The following is an 11,658-nucleotide window of genomic DNA, read 5'->3' as shown; positions in this document are numbered from 1 at the left end:
GGCAGAGGCTTCCGATGAGTTATCTCAAACCTCTGCTCGTGATGATCATGCTGTAGCTGAAGGCTTAGGTCCTCCCTCTGCACATCCTTTGAGGGAGGAACTAAGTCCAACGGTCTCTCCTGCTGGTGATTCTCCCCCTCGGGGAATTCACTCACAGAGACTCCTCTTCGGAGGACTGTTGATGGTCAGCCCGCTGACCCCACGACCCCCAGAGGGTGTATAAGGCGTAAAACCTGCCTTCCTCTTCGCCGTAGAGGCCTTCCTTCAACTCACAAGGGTGTTAGGAGACGCCTCTTTGGTTCATCGTTACTGCAGACCGCTGCAGAGGAACCTCACCATCGTTCTCCGAGTCTCCCGGCTACAACCCTGGACACCTCTGCAGATCATTCGTGATCTCCTTCGGTGGAAGATCGTCCTTACAATGGACACGTCGACCTTCCACCCGTCAGACCTGCTGACCTGCCGTCACCGTTCCTGGCTGCTGACGCGCTGTGGGCGCTAACGCATTCCGTTATAAAACGGGCAACGGTCCTTTCGGGGCATCAAGGGCGTATGCGCAAGTTAGTGCATACGTCCCTTACGCGCCAGGTCTCTCCTGCGCGCCAACGCTCACCCGCGCGCAAGCGCTCATCGGCAGAAGAAGCTCCTGTTAAAGCACGCCAGCGCTCACCTGCGCGCCAGCACTCTTCAGATCGCCAGCGCGTTACTGCGTGTCCTCACCCTGCTGCGCGCCATGTGCGCCTTTGTTCTTCTGCACGCCAACGCTCGCCTATGCGCCAGCACTCTCCTGCACGCCAGCGCTCGCCTGAGCGCCAACGATCTCCTGCGTGCCCACGATCTTCTGATCTGGTCGCAGTAGGGAAGATAACTTCTTCCCCTGCTCGCCAGCGCTCACCAACGCGCCATCGGTCCTCGCTTGTGTGCCATCCCTCGCCAGCGCGCACAAGGTTGTGCATACGCGCACGAGGTTGCGCATGCGCGCCCACGAGGTTGCGCATGCGCGCCCACGCCCATCGCCACAGCCGGATGTGCGCTCTCATGCGCGACCGCGCTCAAGAGATGTGTCTGCTGCACGCGCGCGCCCAACGGTATCGCCCGCAACGGCTCTTCGGCCGGACCCTGCGCGCCCGCGCGCACTTATCCATCCTTCAGCTTGCCCTCTGCTTTCTCCAGCTCGCGTCCCTGCACGCCATCGCTCGCCCGCGCGCCCTCGCCATCACCCTCGCGGGTGCCAACAGTCTCCCACGCACGACCCAGGGCATTTCCCATCGCGTCAGCGCCAGCACGCTCCCCAGCGCGATCCTCAACCCCCTACGCGCGAGGCTGCAGGACAATGCACGACCAAGTCATCATCGTCGCGCCCCCCCCACCAGCAAGCGCAGAACAGCGCGCTCGCTGACGGTGGGGGTGGGGGGGGATATCCCGGATAGGTCCAGGAACTTTTCTTCTCCTTCATCTTTTCAGGCGAACCCCCCTTTGGTAACTCATCCTAGGGATCGGTTGATCCCCTTCCCTCCAGAGGGAGTTCTGCGCTGGCAGTCAGCAGCCTTGGTTTGGGTCCCTGGTCATAGCGGTCAAGCTTTTAAGCCTGTTCTCTCTGAGCTGGGCCACAAATCATTGGCAGCATCTACTCCCCTGAAGAGGAAGAGAGGAGTGTCTCATGTGGTAACTTCTCCAAGGGCAAAGCTGACCCCTCGTAAGTCCTTGAGGAAGGCCTTCTCACCCCCCCCCCCCAGACTTTCACTCCCTCCCCTTCAGACGAAGATTTTCCATTCTCGGGAGTCATGCGAAGTGAGGCGTTCCCCCATCGCACCAATGAGGAAAACCCCACCTCGCGCTGGAAAGTCTTCTTAGGTAGGGGTGGAGAAGAGCCTCCCACCATCGTTGTTGGAGTCCTGTATCCCTCCCAGGAGGGAGTCGAAGGACTCCAAGACTATGTCGAAGTCATCTTCAAGACTTAGACCGGAGTCAGCCAAGCACTCGGAGAACGTCCACGAGTCCCCCCAAGAAGAGCCTTTGGGGACAGGAGACTTCGCTGATAGCCCTTCAGGAGGGGAGCTGCAGGAGTCAGATCATGCGTTCTGGCAGGTTCTGACCCTTATGAGGAATCTCATTGGGTTTGCGGATCCTGAGATTCCCCCTCGTGAGGGCAAAAACACGATCTTGGACCGAGTCTTTGGAACTCAAAAACCATAAGAGGCCAGTGCGGCTTTTCCCTGGTCTCAAGGGGTTAAGAGTGCCAGAGACAATGTCGAAGCCCAGCTCTCCGAGCTTGCCTCCTCCAGCCGATCCAGCGCCAGCAACAAACTTCTCCCACCTCCTCGTATCCAACAGAGGAGGTACTTCTACATCGTTGAGGAGACTTGTTTAGCTCTTCCCCTACACCACTCTTTGGAAGAGCTTACCCGGGGAGTCCCTCTAGAGAGAGACTCCAACCGGCAGGTCTCGTTCTCGGTGACGGAGATCCTTAGCCAGGAGAAGGTAGCGAAGTGTGCCATGCAGGCAACTTCGTGGCTGGACATCTGGCTAGAGTCCCTAGGCATCCTGTTACGTTCAGAGGACTTGTCCAAAGAAAGTACCAGGAAGGCCATGGAGACCTTTTTACTCTCGGGCACTCGTACGATCGAGTTTCTAGCCCTCCAAGTCCCGAACTTGTGGGCTAATACCATCTTAAAACATCGAGATGCATTGTCTGAGAGATTCCATCAAAAGGTCACCAACACTGAGATCTGCAGGCTCAGACATTCTTCCATTATGGGGAAGAACTTGTTCGAGCCTAAGGACGTGGAGCAGGCAGCTGAGAGGTGGAGGAAGTCCAACCAGGACTCTCTCCTACATAGGGCTCTAACATCGAAGCCCTATAAACCTCCAGCACCCCAGCAACCACGTCCTATCAAGACCACGAAACCGGCAGCTGCAGCAAAGACGACAGTGTCTAAGCCCTTTCCTGTCAAGGACAAGAAAGGCAAATAGTCTTCCAGGGGAGGAAAGAATCCTAGAGGGAGTGGCCGAGGCCGCAAACGCTAGGATTGGCAGTCCCCCTGCATGTCCACCAGTAGGGGGATGCCTACAAAGTTGCGCAAACAGGTGGCAGCAACTCGGGGCCGATTCCTGGACGATTTTTGTAATCAGTCAAGGATATCATGTCCCGTTCACAACATCACTACCTCCCCTGACAGCAGATCCAGTGTCGTTGAGCTCCCTTGCCATGGGATCGGCAAGGGGGCAAGCCCTTCGGGCAGAAGTCCAGACCATGATGAAGAAGGGCGCTCTCCAAGAGGTCCTCGACAGGTCCCCAGGCTTCTTCAGTTGACTCTTTCTTGTAAAGAAGGCGTCTGGAGGCTGGAGACCAGTCATCGACCTCTCAGCTCTGAACAGGTTTGTCAAGCAAACTCCGTTCAGCATGGAGACCGCAGACACGGTCAGACTTGCAGTCAGACCATAAGACTTCATGTGTACACTGGATCTGAAGGACGCGTACTTCCAGATCCCAGTCCATCCGTCTTCAAGGAAGTACTTAAGATTCATCCTAGACAACAAGGTGTACCAGTTCAAGGTGCTGTGTTTCGGTCTTTCCACAGCACCACAGGTTTTGACCAGAGTGTTCACCCTAATATTGTCGTGGGCACACAGGATTGGCATCCGTCCCCTCCATTATCTGGACGACTGGCTGATCCTAGCAGACTCGGAGACAGCCCTTCTTCAACACCGAGAAAAACTTCTGGGACTTTGCCAAGATCTGGGGATCATGGTAAATCTTGAGAAGTCCTCTCTGCTTCCAACTCAAAGACTGGTATATCTAGGCATGATCATAGACACCAATCTCCACAAAGCCTTCCCATCAGACGACAGGATAGCAAGGCTGAAGACGGTTGCAAGTCCTTTCCTCAGACGAGAAGAACTTCCAGCCCAATCGTGGTTGAGTCTCCTCGGTCACCTCTCATCCTTGGCTCGTCTAGTTCCCAACGGTCGCCTCAGGATGAGATCCCTTCAATGGCGACTCAAGTCTCGATGGAAACAGGGTTACGATTCCCCGGACGTCATGATCCCTATGGGTCCTGCGGAACAGACGGATCTTCAGTGGTGGGTGACAGACGAGGACCTACAAAGAGGAGTGGATCTTCTCGTCCTCCTCCCGGATTTGATGCTGTTTTCAGACGCCTCAAAGAAAGAGGGGGGGGGGCCACGTTCTGCAACACAGGACCTCAGGCCTGTGGTCAGAATCAGAAAAGTCCCTCCATATAAATATTTTGGAAATGAAGGCCGTATTCCTGGTCCTTCAACATTTCCAACAATACCTGGCGGGTCACTCTGTGGTGGTGATGAGCGACAACACCACAGTAGTGGCTTACATCAACAAGCAAGGAGGTACCTTTTCAGAACAGCTATCCCATCTCGCAGTAGAGATACTGAGATGGACCGAAGCCCACTCGATTCCACTATTGGCTCGCTTCATTCCAGGCAAGAGGAATGTGCTCGCCGACAGTCTGAGCAGAGCGTCTCAGATATTGAGTACCGAGTGGTCTTTGGATCCTCAGAAAGCCAACAAAGTCCTGACTTTGTGGGGTTCCCTGACTGTGGATCTGTTCGCTACAGCGCTGAACTTCAAGCTTCCGCTGTACTGCTCCCCAGTCCCGGATCCCAAGGCGCTCTGGCAAGATGCCTTCCAACTATGGTGGGACAACATCGACGTATACACCTTTCCCCCATTCTGTCTGATGAGGAGGTTGCTCAACAAGACTAGAATATCGGTCAATCTTTCGATGACCCTTGTAGCTCCACTATGGCATCACTCGGAATGGTTTCCGGACCTTCTGCAACTCCTATTGGAACTTCCGAGAGAACTCCCTCCACGACACAAGCTACTCAAACAGCCACACGCCAACATCTTCCACAAAGCCGTAGCTTCTCTACAACTTCACGCCTGGAGACTATCCAGCATCTCCTTGCTGAGAGAGGATTTTCGCAACAAGTTGCGGTCAGGATGTCTGGACACCTGCGAAGGTCATCCGCATCTGTTTACCAGGAAAAGTGGGGAGTCTTCTGTGGTTGGTATCGTGGAAGGGGTATCTCAGCACTTGATGCCGCTATTCCAGCAATAGCGGAGTTCTTTGTGTATTTGCGGGAAGAAATATGCCTTTCAGTCTTGGCGGTGAAAGGCTATCGCTCAGCCTCAAGTCTAGCCTTCAGGCTCAAAGGAGTGGACATTTCTTCCTCGCTGGAACTTTCCCTACTCATACGAGGTTATGAACTTACCTGCCCTCAGTCGGAAGTGAGACCTCTTCCATAGAATGTGGTTCGAGTTCTTAGGTCTCTTAAGAGACCTCCCTACGAACCATTATGCCAGGCTTCAGATCGCCACCTAACTTGGAAGACGGTGTTCCTACTAGCTTTGGCATCGTTCAAGCGAGTCAGTAAACTTCATGGTCTCTCTCATGACATCGCCCATTCAAGGGGATGGGGGGAGGTAACATTCAGATTCGTCCCTGAGTTTATTGCTAAGACTCAGAATCCGGGAGTGCCGTACCCTCGGTTTGACTCCTTCCAGATTTGGGTCTTCGTTCTGTAACAGATGACCCAGACCATCTCCTACTGTGTCCAGTAAGGAGTCTGAGGCTATATCTCAAAAGAACGGCTGCAGTTCGTCCCCAGGTGCAAGCATTGTTTGTGAGCACTGGGAGGACTAAGAGTAGAGTTACCAAGAATACCATCTCGGCATGGATTCATAGGGTGATCCATCTGTCCCTGAATCCAGACCCTCCTCCGTCACGTCGCCCTAGAGCATATGACGTCAGGGGCGTAGCTACATCCCTGACCTTCAAGAAAAACTTTTCAGTGACCCAGGTTTTACAAGCAGGGGTGTGGAAGCATCAGACGACCTTCACAGCCCACTACCTGCAAGACGTGACAGACAGGAGGCTCGATACATTTGCTATCGGCCCTGTGGTGGCTGCACAACAGCTGGTTTAAAACCTCAGGCTCCTTAATGGACAAGTAGCAGAAGGTAGAGGGCATTGTTACCCGGTCTAAGTCTGCATGAATGAAAAGGTATGTTTGGCCCTTATTCTTTTCTTCATCCTCCCCTCTCTTGGGGAAAGCAGCATCCTGGGTTCTCTGCACAGCTGACCTCAAACCACTGCAGGTAAACCATGTTTCCTTGTGTTCCTAGTATTAAGCTAATACTGTCACGTCCCCATACCCTGACGAGGTGGTATTGGGAGAGTCCTAGCCTAAAGTTTCCATTTAAAGGACTACAGGTCAACTTCCTAGGACGAGTCACACTTCATACCTTCACACACAGCTTATGTAGGCCGCAGCCCTTGCATAGCAAGGTTCTAGCATAATAATAATAATAATAATAATAATAATAATAATAATAATAATAATAATAATAATAATAATAATAATGATAATAATAATAATAATAATAATAATAATAATAATAATAATAATAATAATAATGCTTTATTTTCAATTTATACATTGGGTATTAATATCCATGTTAAAGATAATATATAGCATCAAGTACCCAGAGAAACTAAACATAATATAAAAGTTTTAAAAGTATTGATAAAAATATACATACTCAAAATAATAATAATAAAAAAAGCATTTAAAACTATAATCACGAGTCTTATAAAAGTCAGGAGAAAAACAAAATGTATAATAGTTCTAAAGGTAGTGATAAAAACATGTGCATTTAAAACGTTAAGAGCATAAGAAAACCATATTATTAGAACGTTAAAAGTATTGATAGAAATATAAGTTGTTAAAACATTGAAAACCATAAAACATCATAAAAATCTTTAAAGCTTAAAGGTAAAATTAAACTAACACATTAAAACATTTTTAAATATAGATATAAATATAAGTAGCTAAAATGTTAAATGTTAGATATAATATAAAGATCAAATACCATTTAAAAAAATGTTTCTTTAATTTGTATTTAAAAGACGGTAACGAATTAGTTTTCTTTAAAGACTCTGGTATACTGTTCCAAAAACGTTAAAAGTATTGATAGAAATATAAGTTGTTAAAACATTGAAAACCATAAAACATCATAAAAATCTTTAAAGCTCAAAGGTAAAATTAAACTAACCCATTAAAACATTTTTAAATATAGATATAAATATAAGTAGCTAAAATGTTAAATGTTAGATATAATGTTAGATGTTTCTTTAATTTGTATTTAAAAGACGGTAACGAATTAGTTTCCTTAAAGAGACTGGGTATACTGTTCCAAAAATGGGGACCCCTCACTGTCACCTCTCTCGATCCCATATCAGTTCGAACTCTCCTTTCGAACAAATCGTTAGCCTGTCTGGTAATGGACTTTACAGTCTGAAGATTATATAGCCACTCTGGTAAAATACCCCTTAAAATCTTAAAAATTAAAATACATACATCATATCTGTATTTCTCTTTCATTTTTAACCAGCCTAGTTTTATTATATACGGAGTGATATGATCATATTTACTTACCGTCCCAAGGGCCACACGAGCTGCAAAATTCTGTAGTTTTTGTACTTTAATCAGGTGCTTATTATTCGCTGACCCCCAGAGGGTGAGACAATAATTGATCAAGCTTAGAGCTAAAGATTGTACTACAATTAAGCGTGTTTCGGGTACAAAATAATTTTTCACTCTTCAAATATATTAAGGTTCCCATAACTTTTCTGTGAATCTTGTCTGTGTGTGTCTCAAAAGTCATAAGTAAATCCCAAGGTTCTTAACACTGCTTAGGGGTTTGATTTGACTGCATTCAAAATTTATTGTCAGATTCGGATTAATGCGATTTAAATATTGCCTTGTTCCTATAAAGATACTTTGTGTTTTCGCAGTATTTAATAACAAACCATTTTTTGAAAGTAAACTTTGGCCATAGATAATATGTTATTAGCTTGTTCCACGATAGCTTCTACATCGTTACTATCACCTTCAATAAAAATTTGCGTATCGTCAGCATATTGAACCACAAAGCAGTGGGGCAGGTAATTAACTAGGTCATTAACGAATATAATGAATAAAATTGATCCTAGAGAACCTTGTGCAACTCCAAATGATACTAGTTTGGTGGAAGAAATAGTATTTTTTATTTTAACAATTTGATGGTGGTTGCTAAGATAACTTCGAAACCAGGCTGTATCAATGTTCAACATTTCGCATTTTCTGAGTAAAATTTCATGACTAACACTATCAAAAGATTTTGATAGGTGGTCCAAAAGCAAAAGTAGAGAAATCTTCTTATTTTCCATATTGTTGTATATTTTATCAGATGTCTGGAGTAATGCAGTCTCAGTAGATAATTTTGGTCTAAAACCATGTTGAGTTTTGGAAAGAAGCTTATGTAATTCTAAATATGAGGTTAATTGTTTAGTAACTATTTTTTCTAGATTTTTTGACAGGACAGGCAGCAGTGAGATGGGCCTGTAATTACCCACTAAATATCTATCTCCACTTTTATAGACAGAGACTACATACGGAATTTTCCACATTTCAGGATAAACATTAGTTACTATTGATGTATTAACGATGATCGTAAGATAAAAAGTTGTTACGAATAATGAATCTTTTATAAAAACGGAGAGAGATTCCATCTGGTCCACACGCATTGGTCTCTTTCATATTTTTAATAGTTAAAATCACAGTCTTGCAATCAACAGGAGAGGGTCTAAAAACAGGTAAATTGTCATTAGATTTATCAATCTGATTGATATCTTGCAACAGGATATCATTATTTGCCAAATCCTCTTGAGATTTTTCAAATGTCCTTTTTCCTACACCGGAAAGAAAATCGTTAAAATTTTCTGCTTTGGTTAATTATCCTCGCTGTTTTCAGTTAACTCAAAATCATTATTAGTAACTTTCGAAAGCATCTTTTTGGCAGTTTTCCATGTAGCTGAGATATCTATTGTATTTTTTTTATAATCATTGTTGTAATGTTCTTTACGACTAGCGTCAATTACTAATTTAACTGTCTTTTTCTTATCTCTATAATTCTCCCTATGTAGTTCATTATAAAGATCTTGTTTCAGAAAAGTTTGTATTTGATCTCTTTCTTTTATCGCAGACCTTATTTGCTCTGATATCCAAGGGGCTGGGGGGCGTACTAATTGTCTGGTCACAATGGGAGCGCAAGTATCAATGCATAGGTTCATGACGTTAGTTAACGTATTAACTTGAATACTTACGTCATCTGTATGCAAGATAGTGTTTACAGTGTTCACTTCATTAAGTAGTAAGTTACAATATGTATTCTGTGAATAATTCCATAAACAGCGAAAAGTTTTATAAATGGGAGAGCGCTTTGGTTTTTTCATATTCACTAAAATACTAATTGCTTCATGGTCTGCGATTGGTGATGAAGAGGTCTATCAAAGTTGATGAATTCGAAGTTACTCTAGTAGGCCTGTCGATCAGTTGGTCTAACTTTACACTGTCAATAAGTCCAGCCATTTTATTACCAGCTTTAAGAAGGTCATCATTAAAATCACCGAATATAGAAATAGGTTTGTTCCTTAGAACTATGTTTTTAAGAGAGAGTAAAATAAAATTAAAAGAATCTACAGTAGATTTAGGATGGCGGTAGAAGCAACCAATAATAACTGAGGGTAAATAGCTGTGCTGTAGAGTTAACCACATGCATTCAACTCCCTCCTGCTACTCAAGGCCGTTATAAAACTCGTTTACCTTTAAATGGTCTCTTAAGGCCCTGTCACACCTTGACGATTTAGCCAGCGTATGCCGACGTATGAAAAATTTGGCAAATACGCTGGCGTACGTCGAATAAGTTATGGGTAAGTTTTGTATACGTTAACAGCACGCTGAGCACGTTGGTATACGTCGAAGTACGTCGAGGTCGTCGAAAAATTTTGTGCATGCTCAAAATTTCTCAACGTATGTCAGCGTATGGCTATACGTCCCGTATACGCAGGCCATAAGTAATAGGTAAGTTATGCGATCGTTGACACACGTTCAAACACGTTAAGTGTAGGTTACTCATAAGTCCAAATACGTCGAGATAATGTCTAGCGTACCCAAAACTTATGAGTAACGTGCTTTGAACGTATGTATAACTTATATCGAACTTATCTCCTACGAATATTGACGTATGTTGACATACAAAGGACAAGGGCACAAGGGATAAGGCCATACGGAATTTATTATTGTTAATTATTTATGAATTAAATATTAAAAATAACATCAACAAACATCAAGAGTTAATGCAACTTTTATTCACTGCTCATCTGAAAAATAATGGTGTACACATGATAACAATGGTCATACATGTACATACAAAATGGCACAAAAATGGCCAAACCCTGTCTCTGCTAATCCTGAGAAGCACACAACTGTCACTGTAACTAGTTCTTCTCTGGTGGAGGTGTGTTCAGCTCCCCAGACGGGGTGCTTGCAGCATGAAGACCACTGGACAGATTGAGGAATCCTGAGCGTCCAGAGATGTTATCCAGACTCTGACCGCTCGTGTTAAGGGCGCTGGGGCTCTGGTTCAGTACCTGGCCAGCCGAACCTAGAGCAGTAGATACAGAGACGGTGCTTGGCTGCTGCGTGATCTGATGCTGGAACCCATGCTGAGGAGGAAGCTGAGGCAGCATCTGCTAGTAATTAGGCTGCTGGTGTTGGTACTGTGGCTGCAGTGGCTGCTGCATGTACTGGTGCACATAGTCAGCTGTCTGTGAACCCCAGACTGACGCAGCCGGTGCCTTGTGTCTCCACATGTGGGGAGGTGGCTGGTACATCTCCGACTCCGTGGGGGTGTTACTGTAGGTAGGTAGTGCTGAACTGGATCGCACGGAGGCAGGAGCAGGAAAGGTGGGGGCTCTGGGGAGTCCTTCCTCATCACTCTCCTCGTCCATCAGCTCACTGAGGATGGTGTTGATGCGTGACCGTGCCTTCCGGAACTTGCGCTTGGACATGCTGACCAGGCTGTCACGCACGTAGCTGGCGAAGGCTGCAGTGGCTGTGATGGGCTGAGGCTGTGCGAGACCTTTGATGAGCTCCCCAGACTCGTGCACCCTCTTCTGGAGTGACTGCAGCAACTGGTCATCGTCCTGGCCACGCTTGCCCTTGCGCTGTGAGGATGAGGAGGGGACAGTGGAGGGCGTGCTCTCGTCATCAACCACGATGTCTGCACAGGCAGCCTCGGCAACCTCGAGGTCCCCGCTGTGTGCTGCAATGGTCGCCTTCACCTGCAATTATGACAGTTGATTGTTAAAATACAAGGCAAAAATACAAGGCACATTCAATGCTTTGTAATAACAATAAAATTAATATAAATAAATATTAATATTAATATTTGTTATACTTACACTGTTGACGGGTTCAGCATGATGGCGGACCACACTCTTGAGGAAGCTGAAGTTTGCCTTCACCCACTGCTCCCTCTCTGTCAGTTCCGGGGCGCCGTCACCGCTCTTCTTCTTGTGGAGACGGGTGTGAGTGTCTCGGAGGGACTTGAACCACCCTTGAAGGTGCTCGACAGTCTTCCACATGGCCTTGGCTTGATCTTCCCAGAGCTTTGCCTTCTTGTCCACCCTCCGGTAGTCAGTCTTCTTGATGTCCCAGAGGATGGCGTTCTCATGAAGGAAATCACACATGAACTGCTCCTCTTGGACATCAAGACAAAACTGTGTCTTC

This window comes from Palaemon carinicauda, chromosome 15 (genome assembly GCF_036898095.1).
Source record: "Palaemon carinicauda isolate YSFRI2023 chromosome 15, ASM3689809v2, whole genome shotgun sequence".
Classification (NCBI taxonomy): Eukaryota; Metazoa; Arthropoda; class Malacostraca; order Decapoda; family Palaemonidae; genus Palaemon; species Palaemon carinicauda.
The sequence above is the reverse complement of the archived record's forward strand: the minus strand, read 5'-3'. Positions refer to the sequence as shown.